The following is a 9,891-nucleotide window of genomic DNA, read 5'->3' as shown; positions in this document are numbered from 1 at the left end:
AACCAACTCTGTCCACACTGATTCTACTACTTTAGGAATGACTTCTTAAAAACAGACACCATAGGGGCGCCTGGGTGGTGCAGTCGGTTAAGCGTCCGACTTCAGCCAGGTCACGATCTTGCGGTCCGTGGGTTCGAGCCCCGCGTCAGGCTCTGGGCTGATGGCTCAGAGCCTGGAGCCTGTTTCCGATTCTGTGTCTCCCTCTCTCTCTGCCCCTCCCCCGTTCATGCTCTGTCTCTCTCTGTCCCAAAAATAAATAAACGTTGAAAAAAAAAATTAAAAACAGATACCATTCACATTCATTCCAGCATTCTAGCCTCTACATGAGCTAGACTTGAGGAGGGTGTTGAATTCATGGTTATTGAGAAAATGTGTACAGTATTTGAAAACAACAGGATAAAGGTATAGGGTTGCCTATAGGTCTAAGAATCTGAAGTAGAAACATTTGAAGATTATGAATAAAATATTTTAAAATGTAAATTTATTCAATCATAGTTTTTTGCTTTTGTAATTTTACTGTAACAAAAGGAATATGGTCAGTGATATTATAATAGTGTTATGTGGTGTCAGATGATAACTAGACTATGGTGAGCATAGCATAATACATAGAGAAGTTGAATCATGTTGTGTACCTGAAACTAATGTAACATTGTGTGTGAAATATTCTGAAATGAAAAAAATTAAAAAGAAAAGCCTTCATAAAAATGTTTTTAACACATGTAATTCTGTAGAGAGTGTTGATGACTTTGTGGATACCAGTATATACCAAAAGCTTTACAATTTTATATATCCTTTGTCTCAGAAATTCTATTACTAAATATTAAGGGAATAATCAGAGATTATTATGACATTTCACTATGGTAATAATTGCACATACATGGAAGAAAATGAAAAAGCACTGAATTATAAATTGTAAACAAATGAATTGTAAGGTATGTGAATTATATCCCCAAAAAGCTTAAAAATAAGACCTAAAAGATATAAGATCTAAATTTGAACTTCAAGAGATAAAAAAAAAATAAAACAACTATAATTTTTGAGATTAAAAATACACAGGATGTGATTAATAGCAGAAAACACTGTTGAAGAAAATACAGGTTGATTTCAAAGACATAGTGACATATACTATCCAAAATGTAACACAAGAGTTTAAAGACTTTAAGAGAAGTACAGAGTTAGAGTGAGCATTAACACAACTTAAAGTAACTGAAAACATTGGAATCCCCCCCAAATTGTGGGACACAGAAGAACGTATGTGAAAATCATGGCGAGATTTTTTTCCAAATTTGATATGTCAAACTCACAGATCCAAGATGTAGAACAAATCCCATGTACAAGAAGCACAAAGAAAACTGCAAAAAAGGCACATCATATTCAAATTACTTAAAATGAGTGATAAAGAGAATATCTTAAAGGTAGCCAGAGAGAGAGAGAGAGAGAGAGAGAGAGATACATTAGCTATAGCAAAATAACAATTAATGACAGCAGATTTCTCATCGTAAACAATGCACCTGAGAAGGCAGAGGAACAATATTTCTAAAGCATGGAAAGAAAAATTGCTTTGGGTTCTATACTTAATAAAATATTTTTGAAAAATGAAGATGAAATAAAGACCTTTTTAATCATTGGAAATCTGAAATGTGTCATAATTAGTAGAAATGCTCTATAAGAAATATTAAAAGAAGTTCTTCTGGCAGAAGGAAAATGATACCTGGTGAAAGTACAGATCTTGGAAATAGCACCATAAATGACGAAGACACAGAGTTAAGATTTTTATTCTTATTCAAATCTCTTTAACGTAAGATGACTGAATATAAAAAATGCAATGAGGCAGTATAGTATATACAAAATAAGGTTATGAAAATGATAGTACATGTGCTAGCAGGGGAGAAATAGAAATATACTATTATAAGATTCTTACACATTTCATGAAGTACTTTGATATTGAAATAGACTATAAATTAAAGATATATACAATATATATTTCCTAATACAACTAAAAGAGCTATAGCAGATAAGTAAAAAGGAAGTTAACATTGAAGCATAGAAAAATCAATTAATTCAAAATAAGGCAGAATAAAGAGAAAAGTAAAAGGGAAAAAACCAAATTGGTAAAGAGGAAAAAAATAGCAAGATGATAGATTTTTAATCCAATGATGTCATTAATCCAAAGTAAAGCAGAAAACCTCTTTTTTTTGGATACCCTGAAAAATTGCACATAACATGACTCAATTACATGTTTACAACTAATCAGTTGTTTCTTCTCAGGATGTTTAATCGTGAAGAAATCATGCATATGTTCAGGGTCAGTTGGAGATAAAGTGTGACAGCTGGATTTAGTGTCTAAAGTTCTGTTGACTAGTGTTTGTCGTCAGTGGGTCTCTAGGTAATGACAGAGTGTTGACCTCCCATTGTATCAGATATGCTTGTCCCATGTAAATAGTGTCAGTGTGTCTTACCCTGTTGGTTCTCACTAGAACTTGATTTTTAAAATCTATTTATTTGATTATGGGAGAAACTTGATATTTTTCTAACAATAGGTATATATTGATTGCTAAAATCAATAATTGCTGATTTAAAATCAAATTACACCTATAAAACCTGTCATTTTTTACTCTCAAAGAGCAGAAACAAACTCTAAGTTATGCAGTACAATTTGATAAAAGGGTTTACATTCTGGTGGTAGGAACAAATAAGCAGAAAAACAATCGAATAATTCAGTTAATATATATGAAAATTACCTCAGTTCATAATAAGAACTCTGATATAAATATATGAATAATGGGACAGAAAATTGGATTGTTTCAGATGATAACTCCTTTAGCTTGGGTGGTCAAGGATTTAAGCAGTAATGTTGGAGTGAGAATACAACTATTGAACAAGGCTTTGAAGGAATAAGAGACAGGCATTTGCTCTTGGCTACAGATGAATCTGCCTTTAGATAATTAGACAGTAATGAGTACAAAGTTATAAATGTTTTTCCTGATTATACAATAAAACTACATTTCTTTTTGTTTCCTTGTCAGGTTACCCTGTAAAATAAGTATCTTGCGTTCCAAATTGTGCACCAGAGCAATTATAATGTTCCTCATACCAGTTGTGTATAAAAATGCCCATATCCATTAGTGCCCCAGTAATAGGAACTAAATTTTTTGTTGTGGTTTTGATCTTTGTCAGTCTCATGAGTGAAAATTTTTATTTTAAAATATTTTTTTAACTTGGAAGTTCCATTTTCTTATCATTGATCCAGTTTCTTTTTTAAATTAGAATTTTATTTAACTGATGAGTGTTTTATGTGTATACTATGAGAAGAACTTCTTTTCAAACTCTACCTATATGCCCCATCCTCCAGCATTTATTCAGGCTCCCCTCATTTGCACCACCTCCCACATCCTGCATTATGTATAAGCATGCCTTGAAACCTGTAGTTTCAACCCATAGTTGAAATCACTGCCTTAGTGTGCCTCCATCATTGTTGGAGAGTGTCATATTTCCAGGGTACTAATACGGGAGTAATTTCTAATTTTAAACTTGCTTCTAAGCAAGTTTGCAAACTTAAGTTATGCATTCAGGATATATCACCTGTAATATTAGCTAATTCTAATGGTTATGATGAAGTACAGGAGCTATTTTTAAATAAGGTAAAGTCAACTCAGAGCCATCATGAAATTATTCATTTTGTGAAAATGATGAATTTATCTGAAGTACTGAAACATAAAGTCTTGATATTTTAATATTATAAATTTTCCTTAATCTGGTTATGGATCATAATTCCTTCTGGAAAGTAAAAAAAGTAAGACTTCCATCATATCCTTCCCCCCCCCCCCCCCGACAATGTAGATGATCGTAAAATGATAATATCCTAAGATCTGGAGTCCAGGAGAGTTGTAGGTTGCACTTAAACGTTGAGGTTTAAGTTGCTTCTACCTTAGTCTTTCCCAGAAAATGTTAAATTGGAGGTTTATGCTTTTGTGCAATTCTGAATACTTTTCAAATATCATCATGTTCATTATTCCTTACATGTATAGCTTTCCTGGGAATCCCTCAGAAGTGATGATTAACAAAATAGTAATCTGACATTCTTCAGTCCCTGTCAAAATTCCTTCAACTTATTTCCAAAAATATTCAGTTAGAGAATTGTAGGATGATACAGGTTTATAAATACTCCTTTGTCTTAATTTAAACAGGATAAGGCAAGTTGAGACTTCCAGAGAAATATAAATGTACCTGTCAGAATCAGATCCGTAGAAGTGTTTCAAATGTTGGACTGGATCATGAAAGAAGTGTACAGACAATAGCGTAACTTGTAGCATTCATATATCTTTGTATTACTCATACTGTTTGATTTGACATCCGTCTTCAAAATGGTTGAAGAAGACCTGGAATGGAAGAACAACTTAGATATGCTAAGAGAGTTGGGACCTTAATCTATTTATAACTGTGTGAAGACTGGACATCAAGATTTCTGTCAGCCCTTTCTGTTTCAGTAATTGAAGATCTCATGTATCTTATCTTGGAAGTTTCTTTCTTGTTTATATTTTTATTAAATTTGTACCAGTATTTCTTACTTGTCTAAGGTTTGAGTGCCTTACCACATGTCTAATTTCAGCTTGCATTTGCCATGTTGGTTCTTGCTTCTCATGCCCTGAGTGCCTGATTACAAATTCTAACTGTAGAGTTACCTCCTATGTCCAGAGATTTCTGCATCTGGGAGACATTAATAAGAATGATCTATGGCCACTGGCAGAATCAGTTGATTTCAGAGTATTTAAAGCCCAATTCTGTCGGTGGCAGCATTCACCCAGAATTAAACTATGAAGATCTACTCAATATTGTTTCATCACATCTACTTTCGAACATGAACTTGGAGAATTGGCTGCATTTATTATATGGTTAAGCATATATATAAACTCTTTCTCTGAGTTCCAGTCACAAAATTGAATATACAGACAGCATTATGAGGAATAGAAGGGTAAATTGAGCCTGAATGGTTTTCTCTGGGTATGGTTAGTCACATTGTTTTTCAAAATCTTTGTTCCTTATTTATACTATAAACAGAATTACTTTCTTTGCTGGGCTGTCATTCAATAGCGTTCAGTAACATATCTGCCATACTTTTGGACCTTATGCTTGTAAAATAGTGTGTTACAGTACCTGAACCTTGATACATTTTATAAAATCAAGCCAGACATATACTTTTTTGTAATAATTTACTTTTATTTACAGTTTATCTATTGTGTTATGTTCTGGTTTGAAAGTCTGTTGAGCTTATTATTCTTAAGACATTGTCATGATTGATATAAAACCTAATGTCTTTTTTCTTAGAAAATTGTACTTACTACTCCACACATCCTTTACAAGATGTAATTCTAGCATATTTCTTTAAGAAACAAGAAGTAGGCTATTATACACTCACAGTATTTTAGTGCCTCTCTGTTAAAATAAAATATACTTATATTTTATTTACATTATTATATATATTATATGTTATAAAATAATAAACTGCTATGTACATTAGTTAAGGATCAGCTTTTCAATAAATGGTTACAAGTGTCCATAAAATAATTGATTGACAGATTATTAAGACTATAATAAAAATCCTCCTAAGTAATATCCAGAAACCTTTAAGGTCTTACGTAAAAAGCCACTGCCTAGGACTAACATCAGAGACTTTTGACCTAGAATGGGGAGACCAACCATTCCAATTAACTATTCCAATTTGCTCAGGCCTTACTATCTAAGCTGTGTACTTCCAGTTTTAAAAACAAGAACATCCTGGGAAACCTAGAATGTGTTGGTTATCCTACCCAGATGCTAAGTATAAATTCAGTGAACAGCATGGTTTTAGGAAAGCCATGCTGTACATGAACAAGATGAAACAAACTAAACCAATTGTAGATTTATTAAACAATCAAAGAATGTTTCAGAGTAACTCTGTATGTTTTTTTTTTTTTTTTTTTTTGTGGTGGGGGAGAGCACACACACGTGAGCATGAGTGGGGGAAGGGCAGAGAGAGAGAGAGAGAGAAAGAAAGAGAAACTTAAGCAGGTTTCACACCCAGCATGGAGCCCAATGTGGGGCTTCATCCCACAAACTGTGAGATCATGACTTGAGTGAAATCAAGAGTCAGACACTTAGAACTGACTGAGCCACCCAGGCTCTCCCAGAGTAACCCATTTTAAATTGTAAGGAATTAAATAAACAATCATCTTCATTAAATAAAAGAGGAGGCCCTAGGAAAGATAGATATAATTGCTGCTTTTTTAAAAATTAAAAAATAGGCTGAATAGCCGAAAGGACAAAAGTTGAAAGACTAAGTAGTGTTGTTACAGACTAATGTTAAGGGATGTATCTAGAATATAGCACATAAATAAAAAGTTCGAAGGCATGGGGGGAACAGGCATTGCAAAATTCTCTGTATTTGGATTTTCAAAAATAATAGAATAGAGAAGACAACCTAAGCAAAATATATATCATCTTCTAAAGCACAGAGTGCACTTACATACAGACATGTATTTTAAGTGAAAAGCATACCTCTAATACTTTCTAAAGGCAATAGAATATTCTATTTGGGATATATGGGATTAGGATAAAAAAGATACGACAAAAGTAAATAAAAGATAGATATAGTTATTATATAAATATTTTAAGACTTTGTATGACAAAATGGAGAAAAAAGGACAAGGTACAGTGGTAGAGATTACAGAGAAATGCATATAAATGACAATTAGTTGGGAAATATTTAAAGAACGCTGTCAATAAGAATTGAGCAACCTAGGAGAAAATGGTAAAGTAGGGGAAAGGGGAAAGGGGAAAATAGATGACCATCAAATACTAGAGAAGTGACTATACCTTGGACCAGTTAGAATACATTTCTCAGTATTCCCTTGCAGGAAATTTTGTCCAGTTTACTGAATTCTGGCCTGTAGACTGTGGGAAGTCGTGATATATGCTAATTCCATTCCTGGTTTATAAAACCTCCCCACTTGAATCCTGCACTTTCTTTCCCCATCGACTAAATACAGAAGACATTTTGTACATAGAGCAGTGTGAAGCCTTAAGGCGAAAGGTATATAGATCCCTCCCTGAATGCCTGCAGGAATCAGAGCCTTCCTATATGCCTGCTCTGTGCTGAGAGGTAAGTTAGAAGGACAGTTTTACTGTGTAAAACAGAAATTTTGGGTTTGTCATAGCACTTAACCTCTCCTGACTCCTGCCAAATATAAAGATACTGTTGAATTTCTCCAATATAGTAAAATACCTTCTACATGAAGGCTTAGGATATATAGTTTATGGATATAAACTTATGAAGGAAAGTATTCATGAGAAAAATATGCATCTACTTTGGTATAGTTGCTACTTCTGCAGAGAATGTGGGAAAAGATTGCAGAGTGATTTTTAGTAGTATCTATATCACTTATTTGAAAAGATAGTAATGTGGTATGGTAATTGTATATCATATATGGTAAAATGTTACATCTTTTGTCTAATAGATGTAAGGATGTAAAATGTATTTTTAACATTTAACGTGCCTAACTACTTTACTAATAAAAAAAGTAAAAGTGGGACTTGGAGTAAATAAATATAAATAAATTTCTTATAATGTGTTAGATTGAAGAAAAATGTGAATATACAGTTTGAATAATTTCATCTAGTACCAAACAAAATACATCTTGATGCCTAGATTTCATAAATGTGTATTTATTTAGAATTTAGTCTTTTTGTTTTTACTAAGAACAAGAGGTATTTTGGTTATGGTATATTGGTTATATAATGACAAATACTTAATTATATAAAATTGTAGATATTGAAGCAGTATTTCTCAATCCCATGATTCTTCCACTTCTTTACCATAATGGATACAGGAAGTTAAAATGATATTAAGGTTTAAATTGATAGAAGGTCATTTGAAATTTAGGGCTCTTATAGTATTTGTGAAAGCCTTTCCATTTAGGTCTGGTATACCCATATCTCCCCTAGGATATTTCCTTTCTGTATACCAGATGGAATTCTCCTACTCTATTATAGTTTTTGGAAATATTTTGGACTTAGAAATCTTGGGTTGATTTCTGGTAATGTTAAGAGGTTATTAAGCTATTGTTTATTGGATTTTCTGGTATATTATGGATGGAAATATTTCATTATCTTGTCCATTAGCCACAGTGTATAATATAAATAAATATATTACTCTTTGGCATATATATAGTATTCTCTTAGAGTTTAACTCACTGCCTTTGGATAAAGTGATACAAATGTTTTCACATATATCTACCTAAAGACCTGGCCAGTGGTTACTTACATAATGACCTATTTATTACTTAGCCTTTAAATTCCTGTCTGTCTGTTAGTGGATACCTTCTTAAATGTACCAGGTATATAACATAGTAATAGTAAAGTAAGTATACTGTTGACTTTTAGTGTTTGTAGTTAATTTATTCATAATCAAAACACAGCTTAATTTTAAATACCTAAAAGATGGTTGAAATTTTTTCCCTCAAAGTCTTTTTTATTTGTAGGTTAGAAATTCAGTTTTTGTGATCTTCTCTCATCTGATTTTCAGTGTTTCATCTTATTCTCATTGCCTCCTATATATTTATCCAGAATTATTTTCTTGAAGAGATTCTCATGGAATTTCCATGTAGAAAGGTACACTGCCTGGGTAGTTGCTTTACTGTTAAGAACATTTCTCTAGCTCTGGATCTATTTGAAAGAGGTACAATTGTGAACAGCTATTATGCTTATTAACGTTTTTTAACTTTCTACACATTTGTTAGCCAGAAAAAGTTTTATGGCATTTAGCAGCTAGTGAAAATATTGCTAATTCAGGATAAGGGTCATTTACAGAACCAGCTAAGCAATTGCCAGAAATCTTGTTTCAGAGGAAACAATAGGAACCAGTTCCAAAAGAGTTTCAGAAACTCAAAGACACTACAAAATCTGCAATTGGCAGGCAACAAGAACTTAAGCAGTCTTGGGCTTTGGGTAAATATGATGACAGCTGCCTTGCAAAATATGCCCATGCCCGTAACCAAAATATCAGAGCTTTCTTTGATGCTAGTGGTAGAGCCCAAAATTAAATTGTGTATAATATGTGGTTGGGTTATTGCATGGTTGATGGAAAACAATGTTTGTAGTTGGTTTTTATTGTCACATGAAGTTAAAAAGTATAAACTTTAAAACACAACTGAGCAAACACGCATCTGAGAGATTCTGAAATGAGACAGTTACTTCAAAATTCTCATCCCCTGCAAAAGAAAACAGCTTTAGCCCTTACTCTGAAAAACAGGGCTGGGATAGTCACTGATTAAAAACTAGTTTTGCATCACTGCTAAGGAATTTTATTTTAGGATTTTATTGTGTCCATAAAGTTGAATAACATAAAATAGAAAAGCTGGTACCAGTTCTTTCGACAATAGAGGAGAGAAAATTATATTTCACAATATAGGTTCAAATGTGGTTTAATGTAAAATTGTGCAGCCTCTATGAAAGACAGTATGGAGGTTCCTCAAAAAGTTACAAATAGAATTGCCATTTGATCTAGAAGTATCACTCACTGCTGGAAATACATTCAGAAGAATTGAAAGCAGTGTCTCAAAGAGGGATTTGTACACCCATGTTGATAGCACCACCTTTCACAATAGCCAAGAGGTGGAAGCAAACCAAGTATCCCTTCGAAGATGAATGGATAAACAAAATATGGCATATGCATATGCAGTCTCATTAAGACTTGAAAGGAAACTCTCTCGCATGCTGTGACATAGATGAACCCTGCAGACAGTGATGCTAAGTGAAATTAGCCAGTCACAAAAAGACAAATACTGTCTGATTCGATTTATATGAAGTCTCTATAGTAGTCAGATTCATAGAAAAAGTTGCCAGGGCTCGGGTGGA

At 33.1% G+C, this 9,891-nt stretch overlaps 1 long non-coding RNA gene across 1 annotated transcript in view; it reads right to left on the bottom strand.

The window, feature by feature from the left end:
- Positions 1–4,300: 4,300 nt before the first annotated feature.
- Positions 4,301–9,891, bottom strand: part of LOC121034772 (uncharacterized) — a 66,168-nt gene continuing 60,577 nt past the window's right edge. Inside the window, exon 8 of the long non-coding RNA XR_005792604.1 lies at positions 4,301–4,379. This is a non-coding gene — a long non-coding RNA (uncharacterized LOC121034772). The remainder of the gene's footprint in view (positions 4,380–9,891) is intronic.

This window comes from Herpailurus yagouaroundi, unplaced genomic scaffold (assembly GCF_014898765.1).
Source record: "Herpailurus yagouaroundi ecotype Mexico unplaced genomic scaffold, PumYag 160, whole genome shotgun sequence".
NCBI classification, from domain to species: Eukaryota; Metazoa; Chordata; class Mammalia; order Carnivora; family Felidae; genus Herpailurus; species Herpailurus yagouaroundi.
This window is presented reverse-complemented; position numbering and strand designations above follow the sequence as displayed.